The 25,261-nt window shown below is 44.2% G+C and overlaps 1 protein-coding gene across 2 annotated transcripts in view; it reads right to left on the reverse strand.

Moving 5' to 3' along the window:
* Positions 1-24,791, reverse strand: part of CNOT6L (CCR4-NOT transcription complex subunit 6 like) — a 69,558-nt gene extending 44,767 nt beyond the window's left edge. For both annotated transcript variants that reach the window (XM_045018641.1, XR_006579735.1), the window contains exon 1: positions 24,672-24,791. The gene's annotated coding sequence lies outside the window, so the exon portion shown is untranslated. The remainder of the gene's footprint in view (positions 1-24,671) is intronic.
* Positions 24,792-25,261: the final 470 nt, after the last annotated feature.

Genomic DNA, 25,261 nt, shown 5'->3' on the forward strand with positions numbered 1-25,261 from the left:
CAAACACTAAGACTGAATTTAAAAACTATTTGCCTTGATGTAATTTCCACTGATACTCTGCAATGCAGGCATTCTGCCCATTATTTCTATCATGGAGAAAATAGGACAACTCCAAGAGCCTTAAAAAAATTCTATCGGGCCAATATACAGTTACCATTACCAAAACAGTAAACAAACAAAAGTAGACAGGAGAAAGTCACCTCTGCGTAGCTAAATCCAGAATTTTAGAGTGGGTTTGTGTTCACCTGCTCAAGGTGAACATCATGAATGTCTTTGGTCAGTGCTGATGTGGAAAGGGCAAGTTAGTTTTCAACATAAACAGCAATAAAATGCATATCCTTTTCATGTTTCATGGCAGAGAGCACTTAAAGTGAACACGTAGGACACAGATGAACCTTTTCTCCCCAAATCTAAATGAAAATTCCGTTTGTTTGTATGTTAAAGTAACATGCTTCACATCCTGCCAAACTTTGTGGAGCTATTCATTAGAAATCTGCAGCACCATCTTAGTTTCCTATCTGGTAAAGTGACTAGTTAGGAAACAAACAGCAAGACTACTTTAAAATTACTCAGCTAGCTTCCTTTCTAATAACAAGCTAAACAAATCTAGTATTCTAGGTTTATAATGCTGCCTCTGTTTGGTGTGGAGCCAAGAGCATATTGCCAAACCCCTATAACGTAAAAGGAAGCAAAATGTACAGCTGGGTGCAACAATATTCAGCAACCACATCCTCTGGGGCTCCCCAACCTTCCCCCTTACTCTAGGGGTGTTTTTCTTGACATATGGTGCAAACCTAAGTGTAGTGAAATTCTATCACCAGGAAATCATGAAACACCAGGGTATCTGGGAATCTGCAGCTGACAGTAACTTTTATGGTATCAACAAAGCTCACAAAAAGTATTCTATAGAAACCAATCATGAAGAAAAGTTGCAAAAACCTCAGGGGGATCTATTCTCTTAGCTTTTGGGCCAACCTGCAATTACATTTAGTGGAAATGCATAATTTTTCCACTGTATCACACCATGTTTTTTTCCCTGCCTTTAAATGAATGGCAATAACAATCAATTATTTTGTAAACCATCCCTGGTACTACAGTAAAGCCAGCTTGATTTTTATTTCTCCCCTTCCCTTTTCTTGTTTCCTCCATCACTTCCTCCAATCAGCATTTTTACAAGAAAGATTAAAACGTTTACTGCATGGAAATGCCAGATACCATTTGAAATACTTACATTTTTCAGTTTTTATACTTCGTTTTCCTAAGTCCTTACATGCAGATTTTTATTTGTATAGTAAGTAAAGCAGAAGTGAGTTCCTTCCATTATCCTGATAGTCTGCATGATCTCTCTTAAATGAGAGATAGAAGAGTTTGCTGTGTTTATTCTCTTCCACAGGAACAATAGCTACAACAATGAAGAACTTAGTACTTGCAAGGGTTTTTTTCTTAATTGAAAATTAGTAAGTAAGTTCCTAGAAGGTTATAAATATAGAGAGAAGCATAAGCCTTGTCAAATGAGAAATTCTAGTTTCATCATCTAAATGCACAGGAGCCTGAATGTTTGTGACTTCTTGATCAGGAAGAAATGGTGTTCCACCAATCAGACTGTAAATTAACTAACCCCATGAGGAAGAGTCAGTGTAAATAAGACTCCTGTTTACATAAGGATTCAGAAGTATCCTGGATTGTCCAATGAAATAGCTAGTTTGGAGACTCCACCTTTCCCAAAAAGAGGGCATTACTAGTGGCCTTAGATGAGATATAACAAGGACATCAGAGTGGCCTAAGAGTTAGACCTGCAGTCATGAAGCACTTACAGAAAGAAGTCAGGAGCAACTGAGGGGCAGTTGGAGTAATCACATAACCAACGGCAACCACCATCAGGAAAAAATTTTCTCTGGCCATGGGGGTGGAATAAGAGTGACTGCCCATAGTCCTAATGTAAGACAGCACATTTGTGGTTCCCAATTGACGATGGCAGTACCTGAACAGAAAGCTTTTCTCTTTGGGAAGATCCTGAGTGACGAAGGAAGCCCTGTTTCCAAGCAACCCACAGGCCTACAGTAGAGGGATGAGTTTTTACTGACAGACCTTCCACTATATCAGAGTTCAGAAGGGTAAAGTATTCTAACCTATAAGGAGAGAGTCACTGATCAAGTTGTCTTGAGTGACTGCCTTGGCATATCTGACGAGGCCACTAACGGGCTGAGTCCCCAGGGGTTGAAATAGAAATCCATATTCTGTGAGCAAGAATTTTTCAGAATAATTCACACACAGTGATAGCAATTCTAAAAAAAAAAAAAAAAAAAAAGTTCTATACCTTACAGAAAGAAATGTTTAATGTCCCTCAAATGATCAGTAACATTTCATCCCTCAAAGAAAATTTGCACTTGGGGGAAAAGGGGAGAAGGGAGATTATTCCCCAGGCTGTACCGCTGTCTTTACTCTTGATGTTGTACAGCGCCAAAATAAATAAAACAAGTGAAGCCCAGCAGCACTACAGCTCTCACTCATTCTGTTACAGAAAGATAATGGCCAGCTTCCTCTCTCTCGATCTATTCTTTGCAGCAATGATTAACTATGTGGAATGAAGTCACCAAAAAAACCCACCTTATTTCACACAGCTTAAAAGTTCCAAGGCTTACCCAAAGAGATCCAGCTGTCAGTAAATAAAGTTAGATTAGTCAAAGCTTGATACTGAAATGAATTGTGTTTTGCAATCATTGGCACAATAACCAGGCTTTTTTTGTTAGACAAACCGACATTACAGAACAATCTTAACAGGTCACACTAACCCACAGCAATGTTTAAACCACCCAGAGCTTGGGGTGTTTGCAGGGAGGGGACGGGCAGAAACGGGAGGTGGAAGATGAGAAATAGAAAGAACAGTAGTACAAGTGACAAATCCCTCCCAAGGGATATATTTAAAAGGAGGAAATCTTCGTTATTTGATTAGGGAAGTCAACAATGCTCACCTGGTCTAGCTTGAAATCTTACTTTATATCCAGAAACATAGATACACGCAACTCAGCCCCTCTCATGTATTCATTGCTCTGCATATCTGTATTAATTCAAGGTTATAACTCTACAGAACACCAGGTTTCCAAACCTATTTGTTTTTTCACAAAACTGATCTGACAGCTATCAGCATGCATTCTTATAGTCATAACTAACTTGCAATATGACACTGAGAAAACTGAAATACATTATACCCAAAGCAGTTAAAGTAACAATCTTTGCCAGAAGTGGGAACCATGAGTCTGAAATATGCAAAAGAGCTTTTTCAAAAATCCCATTTACATCGTCATCATAAGCACTCATAAAATAATTTAAATTCAACCATGAAGACCAGTAAAGCAACTCACCTCAAGAGTACAACAACAGTGCTGATCCACTAAATACAGCATCAGACAGCTACTATGTAATTATAACAAGTATTCTGGTCTCCGAATCAAGTGAAATTCAGTAGCAGGCTAATACTGGTAACACTACTCTTAGCCTAACGGAACAAAGTAGATCAACAAACATGAGGAAGCCTTGAACTATACAGTAGCTGGAGAGGGGCATAAGCAGAAATTTATTTCTATATATTTTGTCAAACTAAGTTTGGTTTAATAGAGTGCCTCCTCTAATTGTCACTTGGAGGACTTGGTTTTTAAAAAATATGTTTATTTGCTGGTCAGAAGATACATTTAGCTTGTTATTCCTTTAACAGGTCAGGTTTTTTTTATTATTATTATTTGATGTTGTGAGGCACTGGATGTTAAATAGTTTTCTTCATGTCTTCATTTTGAAAAGCTTCATTGTACATATTTTGTATGTTCGGTATGGGCCACTGTCATTTGCTGTTGATGTAAAGTTACATAAACCACCAACCACTGAGAGCAGTGGCACTGACTCAAAGTTATTTCTATTGTGGTAGCACTCCAAGTATGCAATCAGTTCCCCACTGCGCCAGATGCTGTATAAACACATAGAAAGAATTTGTCCCAAAGAATTTGTAATCCAAGGCCCCAGTCTTGCAATGCATCACAAACACGTGGGCATGCACAGACACCGGGATCGAAGCACTGCAGAATCAGAGCCTAAAACAGCAAATACCACACAAAGGGTGAAGGAGAGGGAGAAAAGTCAATGTACACTTTTGGTCGTTTGGGGGTTTTGTTTTTAAAACACACCTAGTTTTGTTTTCTAGCTAGATAAACAAATGCTTATGAGCTATGCCCAGTTACCCCTCAGCCTATCCATAATTAATTGGCTTATAACTTGTATGTGTCATGGAAAAAGTAGATCTCAGTTTGGGAAGAGAGCAGTTCCATTTTTATAACTACAAAAGGACTAAACTTGACAGTGAGTATGAATTACTTCCCTGACTATCCCAAGCTGAGAAACTTTGTACACTGACCTATTCACTGCACAATGCTAAAAATATAGTCAGCTGCTCTTAAACCAAAACACATCTATGGAACAATATGGATTCCTTTGGTGGCCACAATACCACCTCATATCTGTAAAGGCTGTGTAACCTAGCAGATAAATGCTTTGGTATATGAAGCCTTCTCTTAGTCTAAGACATTTAAGGGAGGTCTTTGTGCTAAAGTTCCCTTACTCTACCAACACCCGTTAAATACTCAATGCTATCCTGAAGAGGTGCTCTTATCTCCTCAACTGAAAGTTGATCATTTTATCTGACAATCCTAGCTTCTTCGGACTCTTCCACTCAAGAGCCGGGCAGATACGATGAGTAGGAAGACAGTCAAAGTACAGGCATGTGACTTTGTCCAGACACATAGTGAATCGTAAGGGCAGGGCCCAGTCACTTTGGAGAAAATATGCAAGCCAAAGGCCAGATCCACAGAGGCTGAAAGTCCAGCAGGACTCCATTGAGGTCAGCTGACAATCTGAAACGAGGTCTTCCTGGCACTTCTGACTATATTCCAGTACTTGAGACATTGTCTTGCCTTGTTTTCCCTTTGCCTTCCTTAAAGCTTTCCAAAACAAAAAGGGACTACAGGAAAGGCGTTCACAAGTGGAAATTTCTATTGGGTGGAGAATTCATCCTGTGCTAGCTCTCCCATTTCCAGGGCAGATTACAAAAATTGTACATTAGGACAAATACAAAAGGAAAACCAACATTTAGGCATATGAAATAACTAGGCAATAATTATTCCAACATCTCCTCTAACTGCCACACGTCCAGGTGGATTTCCTCACCCACCTTGCCAGGTTCCATTACTCCAGAACGTGATGAGCTGTGATTTGGGAGGAGCGGGGGAGGGGAGTGTTTTTGACAATCTGAAGAGAATAGTTTATCGGAGGAGGACTTTGTTTTCCCTGTCTATTGCCAGTTAACAGATCACAGTTGTAACTTGCACATTTACTGTCTGTTCTCAGAAAGATGGAGTTTTGATACGCCTCTTCTCACTTGTGTAAGAAGAGTCATAGGGCTTGGCTACACTTGAAAGCTGCAGCACTGGTGGAGGCTTTCCAGCGCTGCAATTAGTAACCGTCCACACCTGCAAGGCATATCCAGCGCTGCAACTCCCTGGCTGCAGCGCTGGCTGAACACCTGGTCTGGTTGGGGTGTAGCGATTGCAGCGCTGGTGATCCAGCGCTGCTCGTCAAGTGTGGACACACACCAGCGCTGTTATTGGCCTCCAGGGTATTAGCAGATATCCCAGAATGCTTTTATAAATTACTCTTTGTTTTGTTATGCAGCCTCTCTTTGTTTTGTTGTGAACTCAGAGCTCCCTAGCTCCGTTGATCCCGGAGCTGCTTATCTACAAACACAGCTCCTGTTTGCTGTGATCAATCTGTGAACAATCAAATGAGATAATGAGGCAGGCAGGGAGTGAGTGTTTGCTTGACAGAAACAGGGCAGAGGGGAGAGAGGGAGTCCGTTGGCTGCAGGCTGTTTGCAGTTAAGAGTTATGGGTAAGGGATCGGGAACATGTTCTGATTTTTCAAGGCAGGAAGGTAACACAGTGTTGGCTCCAAAAATCCACTCTCTCTCTCTCGCCCGCTCCCTGTCACACTACGCCCCACCCCACCCCCCTCTTTTGAAAAGCACGTTGCTGCCACTTGAACGCTGGGATAGCTGCCCATAATGCATCACTCCCAACAGCGCTGCAAATGTGGCCACACACCAGCGCTGGTAGCTGAGAGTGTGGCCACACACCAGCGCTGTTCCTACACAGCTGGATGACCAGCGCTGCAACTCCCAGCACTGCAACTTTCAAGTGTAGCCAAGCCCTGAGTGCAGAGCACATGGAGAAGTGGTCAACAAAAAAAGTGAACAAGACTCTCTCTGAGACTCCAGGAACAGCTGGACTCTCAGGGCTTGTCTACATTACCCACTTGATTGACAGGCAGTGATCGATCCAGCAGGGGTCAATTTATCGCGTCTAGACTAGACGCGATAAATCGACCGCCGAGCACTCTCCTGTTGACTCTGGTACTCCACCAGAGCGAAAAGCACAGGCGGAAACAGATAAGGTATCCACAGAAAGCTCATAATTATCAAGACTCAATCACTGAAAGATGTCTGTACAGGTAATATTTAAGAAATAATGTTGCTATGTTGAAAGTATGCTTTATGGACTTGGAGTAAAAGTTAGTCATTAAGGGAGAATATGTCTGTTCAAGCAGGAGGGAGTTGTCAATTTTCCTGGTTAGCCAGTGATATAACGCAAGGCTGAATTGTCTAGCCTTGCTCCATCCCAATGGAAAACCACGAGAGACAACAGCAAACAATCAAAACCACTTGGAGGAAACATCTTGTGGAGTGGGGGTGTTTTCATGCAAGTTTGGATCCTGATTCCGGGAAAGCCAGCCAGCTCTACAAGAGACTAATAAACTAGGTTTTTCTCCAAATTTCAAATAGGAAAAGTAACTCTTAGTAATTGTAGACTCTAGTTCATGTTTTATTATTTTGTTTTGTATGTAATCATGTTTCCATCACTCTCTCGTTTCTAGCTGAATCTCTATTCCTTCTTAAATAAATCTTTTGTTTTATTACAAGCGCTGTGCTTTATACAGAAGCAGTGATTTACAGTAAAAATGAGTAAAGTGTGGTACACTGCTCCTTTGGGGCAGAGGATCTGGGATTTCTGTGAGTAGCCAGTGTCATGGGCTGGACATCAAATGATCTCAAGGACTGGGGTGCACCTATTTGTCAACCTGCAAGGTGAAAGCAGGGTTGGCAAAGCCCACAGGAGAGCACTTGAGTGGCTACAAGGTTGGTGGTGTTAGGAGGCAAAAACCCAGCCATCACTGGCAAGGCTCCTCCCGCTAGAGGCAGGGGGTAACACGGCGACTCAGACCTGGGTACCCTGAGAACCATCCCAAGCTTGTACACCCAGTGGATACAACAGCTAGTCCACCCGGGAAAGCAGCCTATTGTCTCAGTATAGCCATGCTGAAAACCTTCCATCAGAGGCTATCGGATTTCCTTCTGGGCCTTGGATTCCGGGCACTGAACACCAGAAGCTGGAATAGTTGTAATCAACCCAAATGAAAACTGGAGAAGTTGAAGGTTTTCTCAGCTTAGCTGCATAAAGAATATAAGAACCTACTACCAAGGCATATGAAGTGGTTCCAAATTATAAGATTTTCTTCCCCTTCAGCTTAGTAGATTACTTCACCTACAACATGAAAAGCAAGAAATAAGAACAAAAGCCGCCCAAGAAAGATTAAGTCGCCAAAATATCATTTTCACGCAGAGATTTTTGGTGGACTTTGCAGAGAGGCAGAAAGTGAAATTAGCAGTGATAAGAAAAGCAGTTACACTGATTAGAAGGCACACAAATGCTTTGCTTCTGTTGGTTGCCATCTTCCTGATATACAAAGGGGGAAACTCCACATTGGTCAGTCTGCAGCCACATCACAAAGAGAGTTCCATTTAAATGGTCACGTTTAGGGCCCGACCAAATTCCCGGCCGTGAAAAACGTGTCACAAACTGTGAAATCTGATCTCCCCTGTGAAATGTGGCATGCAGCCAGGGGTTACTACCCGGCACAGGGGCTCCCGCTGCTGGGATGGGGATGGACGAGACTTCCTCTTCCCCTGCAGTGGCTGCACCCTGAGCTGCTCAAACCCACCTCCGGGATCTCCCCTGGCTGCAGGAAGCTTGGTGGCTTCGGCTGTCACCTCTCCGCACAGGGAGGCTGTGGCTCCAGCTGTCAGCCCCCACTCGGGTGGGAGACTACCAGGAAAACCAGACATATGGTAACCCATCACCCTATACCCTGAGACCTTCACTTCTGTGCTGTTCCTGGCAGTGGTGCTGGCTTTAGAGCTGGGTGCCCGGCCAGCAGCCTTCCTCTCTGGCTGCCCAGGTCTGAAGGCAGCGCCCTTGCCAGCAGGAGGGCAGAAGAAGGGGTGGCAATCCCATGACCCCCCCCCCCAACTGCCTTTTGGGTTGGGACCCCCACGGTTCCAACACCATGAAATTTCAGACGTAAACATCTGAAAACAAATTTTAAAACCCCGGGCCGTGAAATGGACCAAAATGGACGGTGAATCTGGTAGGGCCCTAGTCACGTTTAACAACAGAAAGCTTAGTTTGTCTGGCCTTCCCACACATCCCCAAATTCAGAGTGTGTGCACACAGTTTACAAACCTTTGAAGGAGAAAGGTTAAACAAGATACAGTCAGGACATGTACACACACAGAGTCATTTTTACATTAAGGTATCTTTACTTAGATTACTTTAGTACACCTCTGCCCTAATATAACACGGTCCTTGGGAGCCAAAAAAAATCTCACCACCTTATAGGTGAGACCGCGTTATATCGGGTTTGGTCCGGTACAGTGTATCGGCAAGAGCCGGTATGCCATGCCGGACTGGACCGGCTTTCCCAGCGGTGATTTAAAGGTCCCGGTGCTCCAGCAGGGAGCCCCGCAGCAGCCAGAGCCCCAAGCCCTTTAAATCACTGTCTGAGCCCGGCTGCCAGAGGCCCGGCAGGGATTTAAAGGGCCCGGTGCTCCAGCTGCTGTGGGGAGCCCTGGTCCTTTTAAATCACCGCTGGAGCTCTGGCAGCGGGACTCGGGCGGTGATTTAAAGGGCCCGGGGCTCCACACGAATTCGGATACAACTTAGTAAAGCAGCGGGGCTCGGGTGGTGCTTAAGGGCCCGGGGCTCCCCACTGCTTTACTGTGTTATATCCGAATTCGTGTTATATCGGGTCGTGTTCTATCGGGGTAGAGGTGTAACTGGCTTTTCTACTTGTGAAATTCACTAGACTAAACCAAATACATTAGATAGACCTTAAAACTGAAAATTCCACTCTACACTCCTCCCATGTTCCCTAGCCCCCTCCACCCCCCTGATAAAAATTGTCTCTTTAAAAAATAAAAATAGCAGCAGCAGAGCTAAGACTAAAGCAGCAGTAGGCAGGAGTGGCAGAGAAAAGAACAGGAAAGGCCGAGCATTTCTGGTTTCATATCTGCCCAAACATCCCTTCTTAGCATCATCAACAGGGTAGCAAAACAAAACATCATTGTTTTCTTAAAGTTTTATTTTTTTATTTTAGTCAATTTAAAAAAGATTCTAGTTGACAGCATCCATTTAAGTGCTGAGAAAACTCCCACTCCACCACTACAGTTCTCTGACTTCATATTGCTTATTTCTAAGGGTACAACACAGCAGACTTAATTTTCAGGCCTTCATTATTGCTACAATAGCAAATAAAAGGCTCAAATGCATTTTCCTCCTTTGGCAGGTCTCTAAAAAGTGATGCCCCCCACCCCCACCCCGCCACCATAGTTTAGTCAACTCAACCAATGAAACTTGTTCCCTCTGAAGATCATTTAAAAATACTGTGCTTTGATTTTCTTTTTGAAAAGTAATAACTATTCACTCCCTTTCATGTACCTTCAATGGTATTTGTGAAAGGATTAATGGTCTTGTGGTTAGTGCAAAAGACTAGTAATAAGGAGGTGAGGTTTTTTTATTCATCTCTCTGCCACAGGTTTCCTGTGTGACCCTGAATATTAGAAAGTCAAGGTGGATGAGGTAGTATCTTTTATTGGTTCAATAAAACCAATAAAAGATATTATCTCACCCACCATGTCTCTCTAATATCCTGGGACCAATACGGCTACAACACCACTGCATATGACCTCAAATACGTCACTAACGGCTAGACCAGGGTTAGGCAACCTATGGCACAGGTGCCAAAGGCGGCACGCAAGCTGATTTTCAGAGGCACTCACGCTGCCCAGATCCTGGTCACCAGTCTGGGGGAGGCTCTGCATTTTAATTTAATTTTAAATGAAGCATCTTAAACATTTTTAAAACCTTATTTACTTTACATACAACAATGGTATAGTTATATATTATAGAAAGAGACCTTCTAAAAATGTTGAAATGTATTACTGGCACGCAAAACCTTAAATTAAAGTGAATGAAGGAAGACTCGGCACACCACTTCTGAAAGGTTGACGACCCCTGGACTAGACTCTGGCAAAGAATGTGTGTTGAAGACTCCCTCTGCAGGGGGAAGTATAGCTACTGTATACTTCTCAACTCCTTTGTAGAGTGCTGTGTCACCTGTACTCCCTGATTGCAAAGACTCCCATTATTCACAACCCACGTACAGATGAGGATGGAGGCATGATATGTTTCTCCTTTGTAGGTTCATACAGGGCAGTGAACAATATTATTTGCTTCAGTTTCCCTATCTGTAAAATGGTAATAATCACAGGGGTGGCATGAAGGATTAATTCATAAGTCACTTTGGAGATTCTCACATCTGATGGAAGATGACCAAACTGTTGCTCCTACATACAAACCAGAAACTATTTTAAAGGTCAGCACCTCTAGAGGTCCAGAAGGAATATTCTCCTACTTAAAACACTACTCAAGCACCACGTACACCATTATTCCCACATCACTGCCACCATCACCACCACCACCCCATACTTTCCATTGGAGAGACTTGCACTGGCCATTGTAGGCAGGATAGCAAAAAAGATGGGACTGACAGTGTGATATAGCCGTTCCATGACCCTACTTAAAGTGAAGCCAGATATGGAATTTCTATAGAGGTGGTGTTCTCAATTTAGCTATTTCTGACTCTGCCAATTTTAACCATGCGGTCATAAACATGCCTGATCTTGCTTTAGACTGTGCCAGCATTCCAGGCACTTATACAACACTCTACTCTTCTCTGTCTATATACATTGCTACACCAATTTTCTCAGAGGGGGAGGAATCAGTATTTTCTCTATTTTGATTTTATTTTATTTTGGGGGAAGGGGGAGAAGAGAGATTAAGAAATGAAATATACAATTCCTAGGTTTTCCCCTTCCCTGTTCCTTCCTGATTTTCTGTGTCCTCATTAATCCATTGACATGACACTGCACGATGTACCAATGTTCTAAATTGGTGCCACTTGTGCATATAATACAACAAAAAAACAAAAACCTACAGACCAAATGTACATATAGTTGATTTAAGCCTAATTTAAGCACTGACGCCATACATTCTTTCTTAATTCCCTTAGGGATCCAAAGACTAAATCCCATAGAGTTTTACAGTCACGTTCTGCAGATTCCTCAGTACGGAGGAAAAAATATAATTAGGAAACCTCTTAGACAAGAAAATAGTGAAATATCCAGCAGTAAACCATTTAGCCAAACAAACACTAAGTTTATATTTAACTGTCACATTAAAATTAAAAAAAAGTTTAAAATTCAAAATGACCTTGACAAATTGGAAGAGTTGGGGGGAGCCCACCATTTGGCCAGCAACTCAGTCCCATGAGTGGCTGTGGCAGGGTCCACACCCAGTTTCAAAGGGATGCTGAAAGCCTCTATTACACCCTCTTTGGCTCGGACTGTCTTAGAATTCCAGTCCCTGGGAATGTTTAAAGCAGAGCAATTGCCATTTTCTTTTATGCTTTTTCCCCTCACTGGGTGACTAACTGAGGAAGGAGGATGATCCTGTGGCTTTCCAAAGTCAACCCTGTGCCAACATGAGGCTTTCCCTTGGTTGTAAAAGCAGCAAACATCCCTTTCAATGGAATTTGGCAGAATAGAGGAACAGGACAGGCATTTCTCACCCATGGTCTTTTTACTGAGGGGTCTACCATTTTTGAGTCTGCCTGCCCCCTTAGGGAAGCTGCAGCAGCACCTCAGAGAAAAAACACAACTACCCCATAATCAGAATTTGGAGCCAAATTAATCAGACACTGCTCAAAATTGGGCTATAGGCAAAGAAAAGAAATTTTGAAGGGAGGAGGCAAGGTTTCCCTGTCCTAAGGGAAGGTCTGCTACCTCCTTTGATAGTCTGGAGGGAGAGAGAACCATCTGGCTTTCCACTGGAAGGAAATCAGCCTTTTCCTTCTAGTGTTAACAGGGCTCCTGCTGCAAAGCTGCCAGAGTGACTGAAGGCCTACTGTTAGAATCTGTGGGACTACATCATAAAAATATTTAAGACAACAAACCAAAACACTCAGGACAAATTTATGGAAGAGAATTGTACAGCTGGTCCATAAATCAATAATAAGTGAAGTCAACAACTCAGATTGCATCATATTCTATTAACTAGACACTTCCTTAAGCTCAACTCTAAACAAGTCTATTACCGTGCTACTCATTACAAAAATTCAACATGACTGCAATAGTGCTGGGGCAGGATTAAGTTTTTGATTATTGTTTCACAACAAATGGTTTGCATGTGAGTGCAATCTTAACATTACATTTTTTATTTAAAAAAAAAACCCACTACCGTATAAAGTTAACTAATAGCACAGATTTACCTGCAACCTAGATTTCATTAAGGGAAAGTTTTATATAAGGGATAGCGTGATAAATAAACATCTAAATGTTTCAACAACTAGCACCTTCAGAAACTCCCTTAGGACAGAGAGAAGGAAAATAAAGAAAAGGCCAGGACTACGATTTACCAGAGAGTTAGACGATGCCTGTTGAAGACAACAACAACTGGCCTTCTTCAAAACCCTGAATAAAAAGACCACCCCTTGTTTTACTGTTCCAGTGACAAACTCCAGTTATGTGCTGCTTTTTGGTGTGCAAGATGACAAACTTGGATGAATGAGCAGTTCTTGGATTTGCCTTCCGATTACACACAATTCTTTGGAATAAAGGAAGACCTGAAAACCAAATGAGTTGTCATGAAGTAAAATAAATGGACGTTAGGCAAGCAGCACCTCAATCTGGCAGACTGGCTGGTCCAGTCTGAGTAACAGATAGGTCAGTGGGACTCCACAGTACATATCAGATCCGCAGAAACAGAAATTTAAATATACATCTTTACGGCTACGGCAAAGATAGCAGGAGTTTTCTGTTAAACTGAAAAGCGGGTTACAAGAACACTTGAAGTATTGTCATATGCAATTATCTAAGGCAGAGGTGGGCAAACTATGGCCCACGGGCCATATCCAGCCCAAGGGACCGTCCTGCCCAGCCCCTGAGCTCCTGGCCCAGGGGGCTAGCCCCCGGCCCCTCCCCTTCTGTTCCCCCTCCCCCTCCCCCGCAACCTCAGCTCGGGCTGTGAGCTCCTAAGGCAGCACAGCCATGGCCTGACCCGGCGCTCTGTGCTGCACGGTGTGTGGCTGGCTCCTGCTGGGCGGTGCAGCTGCCTGACCCGGTGCTCTGTACTGCACGGTGCATGGCTGGCTCCTGCTGAGTGGCGCGGCTCCCTGTCCTGGTGCTCTGGGTGGCATGGCTGTAACGCCGCCAGCCACTGGTGCTCCAGGCAGCACGGTTAAGGGGGCATGGAATAAGGGGGTTGGATAGAGGGCAGGTGAGTTCGGGGGGTGTGGATAGGAGTCGGGGCGGTCAGAAGGCGGGAACAGGAAGGTTGAAGGGGGGCAGGAGTTCTGGGGGGGCAGTCAGGAAGGAGATGGGGGGGTTGGATGGGGCAGCGGGGGCAGTCAGGGGTAGGGGTTCTAGGGACAGACAGGGAGAAGTGGGGGTTGGATGGAGCAGGGGTCCCGGGGGGGCCGTCAGGGAGCGAAAAGCAGGGGGGTTGGATAGGGGGCGTGGGCCGGGCCATGCCTGGCTTTTTAGGGAGGCATGGCTTCCCCTAATCAGCGCTCCACACAATTTCGGAAACCCTCAATGTGGCCCTCGGAAACCCCAAAGTTTGCCCGCCCCTGATCTAAGGAGTCACAGAATTTTAAGAGGAAAGAAAAGCATATGAGTAAGAATTCATGCTCCCATAGGAGTAAATCCACTAGCAAATCTGAACTAGATCCAACAGGCCTGCACATATATACAGGTTCAAACTTATTTTACAATGTTTTCTACAGCACTTTCCTTTCCCTCACACCCAAACTGGTCAACTTCATTGATATGATTGCCTCTCCAGTGTTTTGCTAAACAGACTGTATGCAATACACCCCACAAGCCTTTTTTGTTTTTAAAAAAACCTATTCAAACAAACTTACAAAAGCCACTGATACACAATCTAAGAATCCTGCATTTTAAAAAAATATAATTAAAATAAAAAGTCATGGCCAACAAACTCAAATCAAAGTAGTATAGTTTTCTGTTCAAAGATCTCTGAGTTTATCGTGGTATAATTTAAAGTTCAACTACAAGTTTTCTTAGCCGTCATGAAGTACAATACTGCAATAATTTATATTGCTCTGTATTTTCAAATGTAATAAAAGCAGATAAAAATGTATGCTTAGAGGTCAAATAAGCACTTCAATTTTCAAACCACCTCTCTCAATGAGTGAAAGGACCTATACAAGCACACTTGGGCATTATATAAAAATCCAGGAGCATCATCCATAACATTGTTCCTCCTACAGGAAAAATTAGCAAACACAAATATGACACGGGAAGATTTCAGACATATGGAGAACAATGCACATCAGAAGTGGTCAGTTTTTTGTTCAGGTTTTAAAAAAATGAGTATTTCCATTTGTTCCCTAGGCTACAGTTAGAGTCCAATATTTTTAGTAACACATGAGATTGCTTTTGCTGAACTGCAGAGATACACAATTAGAAAAATAAATCTTGCTAGACAGTTATCTTCATAAGAGCTCTGACGGTTCAAACAAATTCTATCCACAGTTGGGATGCCAAGGTGCCTACATTCTAAGAGAAATAAACAAAACAAAACAAGATAGCAAAGTTTAAGGTTGCAAAGTCAAGCTCTCAAGTTAGGAAATGCCAGAATTAAGGTTGCCCATGCAATCTTAATTCTGTCCCCTTATGCATATGCATGATGACAGTCCAGTTACATGCACACACAGTACTCCTCCCAACTTTGTCAGACCCTTGCCTCATTTTAATGCTTGTCAAGGATGCCAAACTGACAACCCTGTCAATCAGGGGTTTGGTGGCAGTGCATAGGATAGATCTCCAATACTGCAATCTCCTTTTATTTTCTTTGGTAATTATCTCCGACCTTTTGTGCCTACCACTTATATTCACTTAAAATCTATCTGTAATTAATAAATCTGTTTTACATTTTACCTAAAACAGCGTGTTCTGGTTGAAGTGCTTGGGAAATCTCAGTTCAGTTTACAAAGGCTAGTGCAGGGGTGGCTGACCTGAGCCTGAGAAGTAGCCAGAATTTATCAGTGCACATTGCCAAAGAGCCACAGTAATATGTCAGCAGCGCCCCCATCAGTTCCTCGCCCCCCATGCCTCCCACCCGATCAGCGCCTCCTGCTCCCTCCCTGCACCTCCCAATCAGCTGTTTCGTGGCATGCAAGAGGCTCGGGGGAGGGGGCAGGAAGGGATGGAGAGGGGGCAGAGCCAGGGGTTGAGCAGTGAGCACCCCCTGGCCCATTGGAAAGTTGGCGCCTGTAGCTCCAGCCTCGGAGTCGGTGCCTATACAATGAGCCGCATAGTAACTTCCGCATGTGGCTCCGGAGCCAAAGGTTGGCCACCCCTGGGCTAGTGTGTTTTGGGGTGACCAGATGTCCCAATTTTATTGAGTCAGTCCCGATTTTTGAGTCTTTTTCTTGTATAGGTTCCTATTATCCCCCACCCCCGTCCCGATTTTTCACATTTGCTGTGTGGTCACCCTAGTGTGTCTCCACTCCACATCGAGGAAGGAGCGGACTGAGTAATGAACTTATACTGGTCAAGGCTTCTGACCAGGGCAAGGCGATATATATTCCTGGGGTGCAAAGGTGGGGTCCTGGAAGATTTGCTGGTGCCTTTCTCTGTGTGGTTCAGGAGTAGCTCAGGGAGCATTCACACAATTGATCTAGGTGTGGGGGTCCACGTGCTGTTGTGCTAAGTGATCACAGCACCTGGAGGGGTTTGCTGCTTGTCACTAGCAAAGCACAGAGAGACAGCCCACGCTGGAGCGTTAAGGGGCAAAGCGGTACCCCAGTTTCAGGTTGTACCCCAGGGATCCCATCGCAGTCTGTTTTGGAGTAAAATAAATTACTAACGCCAGAGTGCAAATGAAACATTTTCTCTACCGTTTCTCCTTCAGTTTACTACAAAAGACTTCCTCTCCGGCTTAGTTTTAGGATTAAAATTCAAAATGATCTGGACAAACTGGAGAAATGGTATGAAGTAAATAGGATGAGATTCAATGAGGACAAACAAAGTACTCCACTTAGGAAGGAATAATCAGTTGCACACATACAAAATGGGAAATGACTGCCCAGGCAGGAGTACTGCGGAAAGGGATCTGGGGGTGATAGTGGATCACACGCTAAATACGAGTCAACAGTGTAATGTTGTTGCAAAAAAAGCAAACATCATTCTGGAATGTATTAGCAGGAATATTGTAAGCAAGACAGGAGAAGTAATTCTTCCGCTCTACTCCGCTCTATTTAGGCCTCAACGGGAATATTGTGTCCAGTTCTGGGCGTCACATTTCAGGAAAAAAGTGGACAAATTGGAGAAAGTCCAGAGAAGAGCAACAAAAACGATTAAAGGTCTAGAAAACATTACCTATAAGGGAAGATTATTGGGGTTGTTTAGTCTGGAGAAAAGAAGACAGAGGGAACATGATAACAGTTTTCAAGTACATAAAAGATTGTTACAAGGAGGAGGGAGAAAAATTGCTCTTCTTAACCTCTGAGGATAGGACAAGAAGCAATGGGCTAAAATTGCAGCAAGGGCGGTTTAGGTTGGGCATTAGGAAAAACTTCCTAACTGTCAGGGTGGTTAACCACTGGAATAAATTGCCTAGGTAGGTTGTGGAATCTCCACCATTGGTGATTTTAAAGAGCAGGTTAGACAAACACCTAACAGGGATGATCTAGATAATACTTAGTCCTGCTTTAAGTGCACAGGACTGGACTAGATGACCTCTTGAGGTCCCTTCCAATTCTATGATTCTAGTTCCTGGTACTGCTCGGAGAAAACTGCTTTATTTTCTGAAAACAGGTGTGAATTTAATGTTAATGTTGACATTACTATAGTGCTGGGCTAGGCAAACTTAAGCAAATTAATTATCTTTGTAAAGATTATGATAGAAAAATTAATAGTTAATGAAAAACTATATGACACAAAGGAAATAAAAACCCTCAAAATAAGCAATAGTTTTATACCATCTCCCATTTCAGCTGTTAGCACACAACAAAATTCTGCAAACCTAAAATTTACAAGTTTCCATTTACAATGGAAGAGGTTGAGGATGCAAACAACAAACTAACCTATCACTTCCTTCAAGTAAAATTTTAGTCTACACTAAACCGTGAACTTTCAAACAGAAGCTGTAAAGCTTCACACTCCCACAACTGCAGAAAAGCTATGCCATCACCAAACGTACCTCTTGTCTAACAACTAGATGATTAATATTTACACTCATATCGTACCATTGTAGAGTTTCAGTCCTCAAGGACAGAGGCACGGTAAACATAGTTGAAGATTCTCAAGATACCTATTATCTATTCACATTGTCCTTCAGAGTTTCAGATTAAATTCTGCAAAACTAAACTAAAAGGAAACATTCCTGATAGATGAAAAACAAAAAGAAAACTGCAAAATGGAGATGCAAATATATTGGGGCTCCCCAAGCAAAGAGGACCATTACAAGCCTCAACTGCTACTGTGTAACAGAATTACAAACCACAGTACACCCTCGCTATAATTCCCTTCATAATAATGAACCTTCTGCTATAATGAACCCCTTCCCCAGATCCCACCTCGAGCCCCATAGCTGAGGCTGGAGGAGTCAGTGCTCCCCACCACCACCACCAGCGGGGCTCTTTCACTATAACAAACTCCTGGCTATAATGAACAAATGGCTTGGATCCTGACACGTTTGTTATAGCACGGATGTACTGTACACTAGATAGGCATTGGTCAATACAGCTTTGCAAAATTGCCTTGAACACCCAAGCAAAATGTCATTACTTTATTATTATCTTCAACCTTATGCCTGAGCTGATCTGGGTTTTGTTAGGATGAATCAGACTCAACATGAAAGTCCAGGTCATGCATATGGTGGAGTCATCTCTATGAGAGCAGTGAAGGGCAATAAGTCATAGAAGTTTCTCCATTTTGATCTATTCTCGAGCAATACTACCAAAACCACAGAAGGAAGTAAATAAATTTCTGCTGCACTAAACAGAGAAGATTTAAGGGTGACCATTAACAATACCAGGGTTCTTAATGAGTTGTTTGCACTGAATAATTATTAAATCAAATGTATGAAGCATAATATACCATGCAAGTGAGAAATGCTAAGCACAGGAAATCAGATCAAGTTGCTGCACTTGTTTTCACCACAAAGTAAGCCACAAATATAAGTGAACCCTTGTGTTTCAGCGTTTAAATTACCTTGTGTAAAGTATTGCCGTCATAATAATTTATAACTGTAAAATAATTAACCAAGACAAACATTAGTTGAATTTTATCAGAATCATATTTTACTGCGAACTTAAGAATTTCACTATCAATGCATATTTTAAGGAACAGAACAGGACAGTGAAACCTACTGTCATAGTAGTATCTGTGTGTGGCCATACTTCATGCTTACTGAGACTGTCCATTTCCTGAACCTCCAAATTAGAAACGAACTTAGGGGAAAAAAAACCTCTCTGCCACTAGTAGCAACTTCATTATTAAAAACAGTAAAAAATAACTTTACTTTTTTCCACTGAAGCTTTCTGGTTTTGCATTTATTTCTCTAAAGTGGTGGCAGGGGCTGAAATTCGACTGTTTGCTATCACTTTTATTAAGGCATTGTCTACACAGGAAAGTTTTCAGTTATTCAGGCATAATCCCCCTGTGTGGACACACTTGTTCTGGTAAAAGAGTGGCTTTTTTCAATTTAGCTTTATGATGGCTGGGAACAGGTTTAAGATAATCCAAAAATACAATATTATACAGAAATAAGAGTGTCTGTACAGGGCAAGGTTATACCGAAATTTTTTTTTTACATGTAGACAAGGCCTTTGTCAATTTAACTTTCAAGCTCTTATGCACAAGAACACTGTTTGGAATCATAGCACCCTGCAGCAAATGCTTAGACAGCCAACTCAAATTTTTAAAAACTTTGTGATAGTACATAAATGTTACTTGCCTGAGAATATTTTAAGATAACTTTAACTAAAAGGTTAGATAAAAACTGGCTCATTTTAGTTTCTTTATGTTTTACCTTGCAATTGTCTTCCTGTTCATGTGGGCCTTATAACCAGCTATGTGGAAAATGTGGTTATAAAGAAAAAACTATCAGAGGAACTCAGAAGCAGAGTAGTATCTAAGCTATTTTTTAATCTTAAAAAAAAAAACCTAACTAGAGTTATATCCCTTTACATAGAAGAGTCTTCATTTAATTAAACATTTGTGAAAATATTTCTATTCATATTTGGTTTTGCAACATTTACAAAATCTAACTTTCTGAAGTCTAGGTCAGTGGTTCTCAACCTTTTTTCATTCGCAGATCCCTAAAATAATTTGATTGTAGGTGCAGACCCCTTTGGCAATCTATTGTTTGTATATATAGCTGAATTCTGTTGTTTTCAGTCAAAGCCCTTCACGGACCCCTTTGACATAGTCCGCAGACCCCCAAAGGTTCATCGACCACAGATTGAGAAAACACTGGTCTAGTTGACAGTGTTCCTCTAGTCATTTAAAGGTGATGCTAATTCCTTCTAGTGGGCTGCTCTGGAGAATCGGATAAATGAGAGAATTCACCTCTCTAATATGAATACATGTCCCAGACATCTGAGCCATCCATACATGTTAACTAGCAAAGGCCCATATCCTGCTAATATTTATGCACATGATTAACTTCATGCAGACTTCAATGAGAGTATTCACACATGCTAAGTTAAGCACCTGCTTAAGCATTTGCAGGATCAGGACTCAAGTATGTATGCAACTATGTAACAGAAAAACTTGCTTCAACACAGCGATATGTATTTGCTCTCTTCTGACTGCTGAAGCAATACGTCTTATCTAGGTCCTCTATATCACATCTTCATACAACAGGTCTCTTCTTCTGTAGCCTCGACTACTGCAACTTTGCCATCCTCAAGTCAATTCAAAATGCTGCTGCCAAAGTCTTCACACTTCATCACTTCACTCATATCATACACCCATTTGTTGGTCCACTAAATTCCCCCCTCCCTGTAGCATCAAACGTGCTTATTATCATGACTTTAAGGGACATTCATAGTTGAAACCAGCCCTATTACCAGACCCACTATCTTACCTCACCATCTCTGCCACTCTTTACTATATTAGTCAACTTCTCCCACAAACAACTGTGTACAGTAACCCTCACTTATAGTCATCCTGGTTAATGTTTCGTTATTACGTTACTGATCAGTTAGGGAACATGCTAGTTTAAAGTTGTGCAATGCTCCCTTCTAATGTCGTTTGGCAGCCACCTGCTTTGTCCACTGCTTTCAGGAAGAGCAGCCCGTTGCAGCTAGCTGGTGGGGGCTTGTAACCAGGGTGGACCGGCAGCCCCCCTATCAGCTCCCCGCTCCCCTAAGTTCCCTGTGCTGCAGCCTCCCAGCAGGCTATCAATTGCCGGCACTTCAGCTGTCCCTCCCCCCGCACTACCATGTGCGGCTCCTGCCCTCTGCCTTGGAGCTGCTCCCAGAGACTCCTGCTTGCTGTGCAGGGGGGGACGGGACTAATGTTCGGGTGTTCCCTGCCTGGGGGTAAGCAGGGTGCAGGAGAACACTGACCAAGAGAGACAGAGAGAGCTTGGGGCAGCAGCTGCTGTCTCGACTTCCTGATCCACTTAAAAAGAGAGTGCACTTAAAAGAGTGGGTCAGCTTTTAAAGGGGCAATGTGCCTCTCTCTCTCTCTCCCGCACACACAAGGTGTCTGTCTCTGTCTGCTATGCTGTCTCCCCTCCCTCGTGTTCGTGCGGCCTTGTGTGAGAGGCTACATTAACAACAATGTGTTAACCCTTGAGGGCTCAGCCGAGTACTAGTTCATCATTTAGCAGCAAGGCATCCTCCAGGAAATATCCCTCCCTCTTCCACCCTCTAACTTCACCACCTTAACCAAGCTTCACAATCATCATAGCTGTTAACAGTATTAAATTGTTTGTTTAAAACGTATAGTGTGTGTATATCTATATAATATATAGTTTTTTGTCTGGTGAAAATTTTTTCCCTGGAACCTAACCCCCCCATTTACATTAATTCTTATGGGGAAATTGGATTCACTTAACATCACTTCGCTTAAAGTCGCATTTTTCAGGAACATAACTACAACATTAAGTGAAGTTACTGTACTTCCCTGACACTCCCATGCCTGGCACAAATTCCCCCTACAAATCTAAAAAGTAGCTAATTTAGCCTCCACCAAATCTCTCCTTAAGACTCAATTTTAACCATGACATCCGCAAAACAGTGCCTGCAGAAACGCTACAAGCTGATGACAGGTAGGCAAGTGGCAAGCTAATCTAAGGCCGTGTCTATATATACAGCACGGCAGTTGTACCAATACAGCCGCGCCACTTTGGTGCATCTGGTGAAGACATTTTATGCCAACAGGAGCTCTCCCATCGGCATAATAAAACCACCTCCACAAGCAGCAGAAGCTATTTCAGGGGGAGGAGTTCTCCCACCAACATAGTGCAGTACACACAAGTGCTTATGTCAGTGTAATTTATGTCGCTCAGGTGTATTTTTCACACACCTGAGCGACATAAATTATGTCGACATAGGCTATGTCTACACTCCAGACTAAGTGAAAACATTCCTCCTTTGCCACCTTGTCCTTGCACCTGTTTGTCTTGAGTTGTCATTGCCTCAATAGTAAGCTCTATAGAACAGGACCTGTGTTTTTACCACATATTTCTACAGTGTCTAACCTCTGGCTGCTATTGCAACACGAGACCATAAGAACGGCAATAGTGGGTCAGACCAAAGGTCCATCTAGCCCAGTATCCTATCTTCCAACAGTGGCCAGTGCCAGGGGGAATGAACAGAACAGGTGATCATCAAGTGATCCAGCCCATCACACATTCCCAGCTTCTGGCAAAACAAAGGCTGAGGCTACACTTGCAGTTCAAAGCGCTACCGCAGCAGCGCTTTGAAGCGCTAAGTGTAGTCAAAGCGCCAGCGCTGGGAGAGAGATCTCCCAGCACTGTCCGTACTCCACCTCCCTGTGGGGAATAACGTACAGCGCTGGGAGCCGTGCTCCCAGCGCTGGGGCTTTGACCACACTGGCGCTTTGCAGCGCTGGAGAGGGTGTGTTTTCACACCCTGCTGCAGCGCTGCAAATTTGCAAGTGTAGCCATGGCCAGAGGCTAGGGACACCATCCCTGTCCATCCTGGTTAACAGCCACTGATGGACCTATCCTCCATTAATTTATGTAGTTCTTTTTTGAACCCTCGTATACTCTTGGCCTTCACAACATCCTCTGGCAAGGAGTTCCAGAGGTTGATTGTGCCCTGTGTGAAAAAACACTTGTTTGTTTTAAACCTGCTGCCTATTAATTTCACTTGGTGACCCCTAGTTAGGTAATTGTTAGTTAGGTAATAATTGGAGATATACCAATCTCCTAGAACTGGAAGGGACCTTGAAAGGTCATCAAGTCCAGCCCCCTGCCTTCACTAGCAGGACCAATTTTTTTGTGCCAGATCCCTAAGTGGCCCTCTCAAGGATTGAACTCACAACCCTGGGTTTAGCAGGCCAATGCTCAAACCATTCTTGTGTTATGAGGAGTAAATAACACTTCCTTATTTACTTTCTCCACACCAGCCATGATTTTATAGACCTATATCATATCCCCCCTTAGTCTCTCTTCCAAGCTGAAAAGTCCCAATTTTATTAATCTCTCCTTGCATGGCAGCTGTTACATACCTCTAATAATTTTGTTACCCTTTTCTGAACCTTTTCCAATTTCAATATATCTTTTATGAGATGGGGTGACCACATTTGCACTCAGTATTCAAGATGTGGGTGTACCAAGGATTTACATAGAGGCAATATGAAACTCTCTCTCTTATCTGTTCCTTTCTTAATGATTCCCAATATTCTGTTCACCTTTTGGACTGCCGAGTGCATGTTTTCAGAGAACTATCCACAATGACTGCAAGATGTCTCTCTTGAGTGGACCCCATCATTTTATATGTATACTTGGGATGATGTTTTCCAGTGTGCATTACTTTGCATTTATCAACACAAATACACAATTTAAAAACAAGATTTTTAAAAACTTTCTTTACTAAGAAACTAAGAAAACCCATATTACCAGTTATGATGAAGTCCCCTATGAGGTTTAGTATCACAAAACAAGCTTGAAGATAAAATAAGTGTCAGAGGTCTCACTGGAAACAGTTTTATGGATAACAACTGGCGGTGTCAGCTACTAAAAGTTGTATTTCTGCCTGGACGGACACATGGGACAAAGAGCCTCCAACTAAACCAGGGGTCCGCAACCTTTCAGAAGTGGTGTGCCGAGTCTTCATTTATTCACTCTAATTTAAGGTTTCGCGTGCCAGTAATACATCTTAACGGTTTTCGAAGGTCTCTTTCTATAAGTCTATGATATAAACCTAAACTATTGTTGTATGTAAAGTAAATACGGTTTTTAAAATGTTTAAGAAACTTCATTTAAAATTAAATTAAAATGCAGAGCCCCCCGGACCCGTGGCCAGGAGCCGAGCAGCGTGAGTGCCACTGAAAAGCAGCTCGAGTGCCGCCTTTGGGACGCGTGCCATAGGTTGCTTACCCCTGAGCTAAAGGAAAAGCAGTATAAAGACCTAGGGTTACATGACGAATTCACAGCCCTGGGACTTGATCCCAAAAGTTCCCGAGCACCTGACGCTCGTCCCCCCCGGGGAGGGCTCTCAGCAGCTTTCAGGACCAAGCCTTGGCTGGGGCAGTGGGGGGGGGGGGCAAGCTTTCTACCTCCACCCCCCGTCCAGAAACTCCCGGCCCCCAAGCAGGAGCGAGCGCTGACGCTTCCCCCCCACGCTGCGGGGACCCCACACATCCAGCGCCTTCCCGGGGCTCGGGCCACGTGTTACACCGCCCGCGCCGCGCCATGGCGGCGGGGGGGAGCGGGCAGCCGCGGGCTGGGGGGGGCCGCGATGGCCGCGCGGGGCCGAGGCCTGGCGCTTGTCCGGCTCGCGCACAGGCGCCCGTGGCCGCGCGGCCCCGCCCCCGTGGCGGGAGCCCCTTCATTAACGCGGGGCGGCGAGCGGCCCCCCCGGGGCAGGCCCGGCCGCCTCAGCGCGCGCCCTGGGCGCTCGGCCGGTTAGGCCGCGCTCGCCGCCCGCCGCCCCCCGGCCCAGCTCACCTGCATCCAGCGCGCCGGGCTGGCGAGGGCGGCGGGGCTGGGCGGCGGCGCGGAGGGCAGCAAATACATGCAGGCAGCGGCCCGCCGGGGCGCGGGGATCGGCGGGCGGGGGGCCGCAGGCGCCTGCTGCCGGATAAATATTGGGATTATTCGGGGCGGGAGCGACGGGGCGGGGCTCGGGCCCTGTCTCCGCCTCCTCCCCGCCGGGCGGGCCCTGCCTCCCTTGCTTCCCGCTCCGCACAGCGCCGCCGGCCCGCGGCCCGGCCCACGGGAGCCCGCTCTGCGCCCCGGGCAGGTTGGGCCTGCGGGGGGTGGGGATAAGAGAGTGTGTGCGGGGTACCACACCGTGTGGGTGGGTGTGTGCGGGGGGAGGGGTACCACCCGCTGTGTGTGTGTGTGTGCGGGGGGAGGGGTACCACACCCTGTGTGTGTGCGCGGGGGGAGGGGTACCACACCCTGTGTGTGTGCGCGGGGGGAGGGGTACCACAACCTGCATGTGTGTGTGCATGGGGGAAGGGGTACCACATGCTCTGTGTGTGTGCTTGGGGGAGGGGTACCAACCCTGTGTGTGTGTGTGTGCGCACACGCGT

Source organism: Mauremys mutica, chromosome 5, assembly GCF_020497125.1.
Source record: "Mauremys mutica isolate MM-2020 ecotype Southern chromosome 5, ASM2049712v1, whole genome shotgun sequence".
NCBI classification, from domain to species: Eukaryota; Metazoa; Chordata; order Testudines; family Geoemydidae; genus Mauremys; species Mauremys mutica.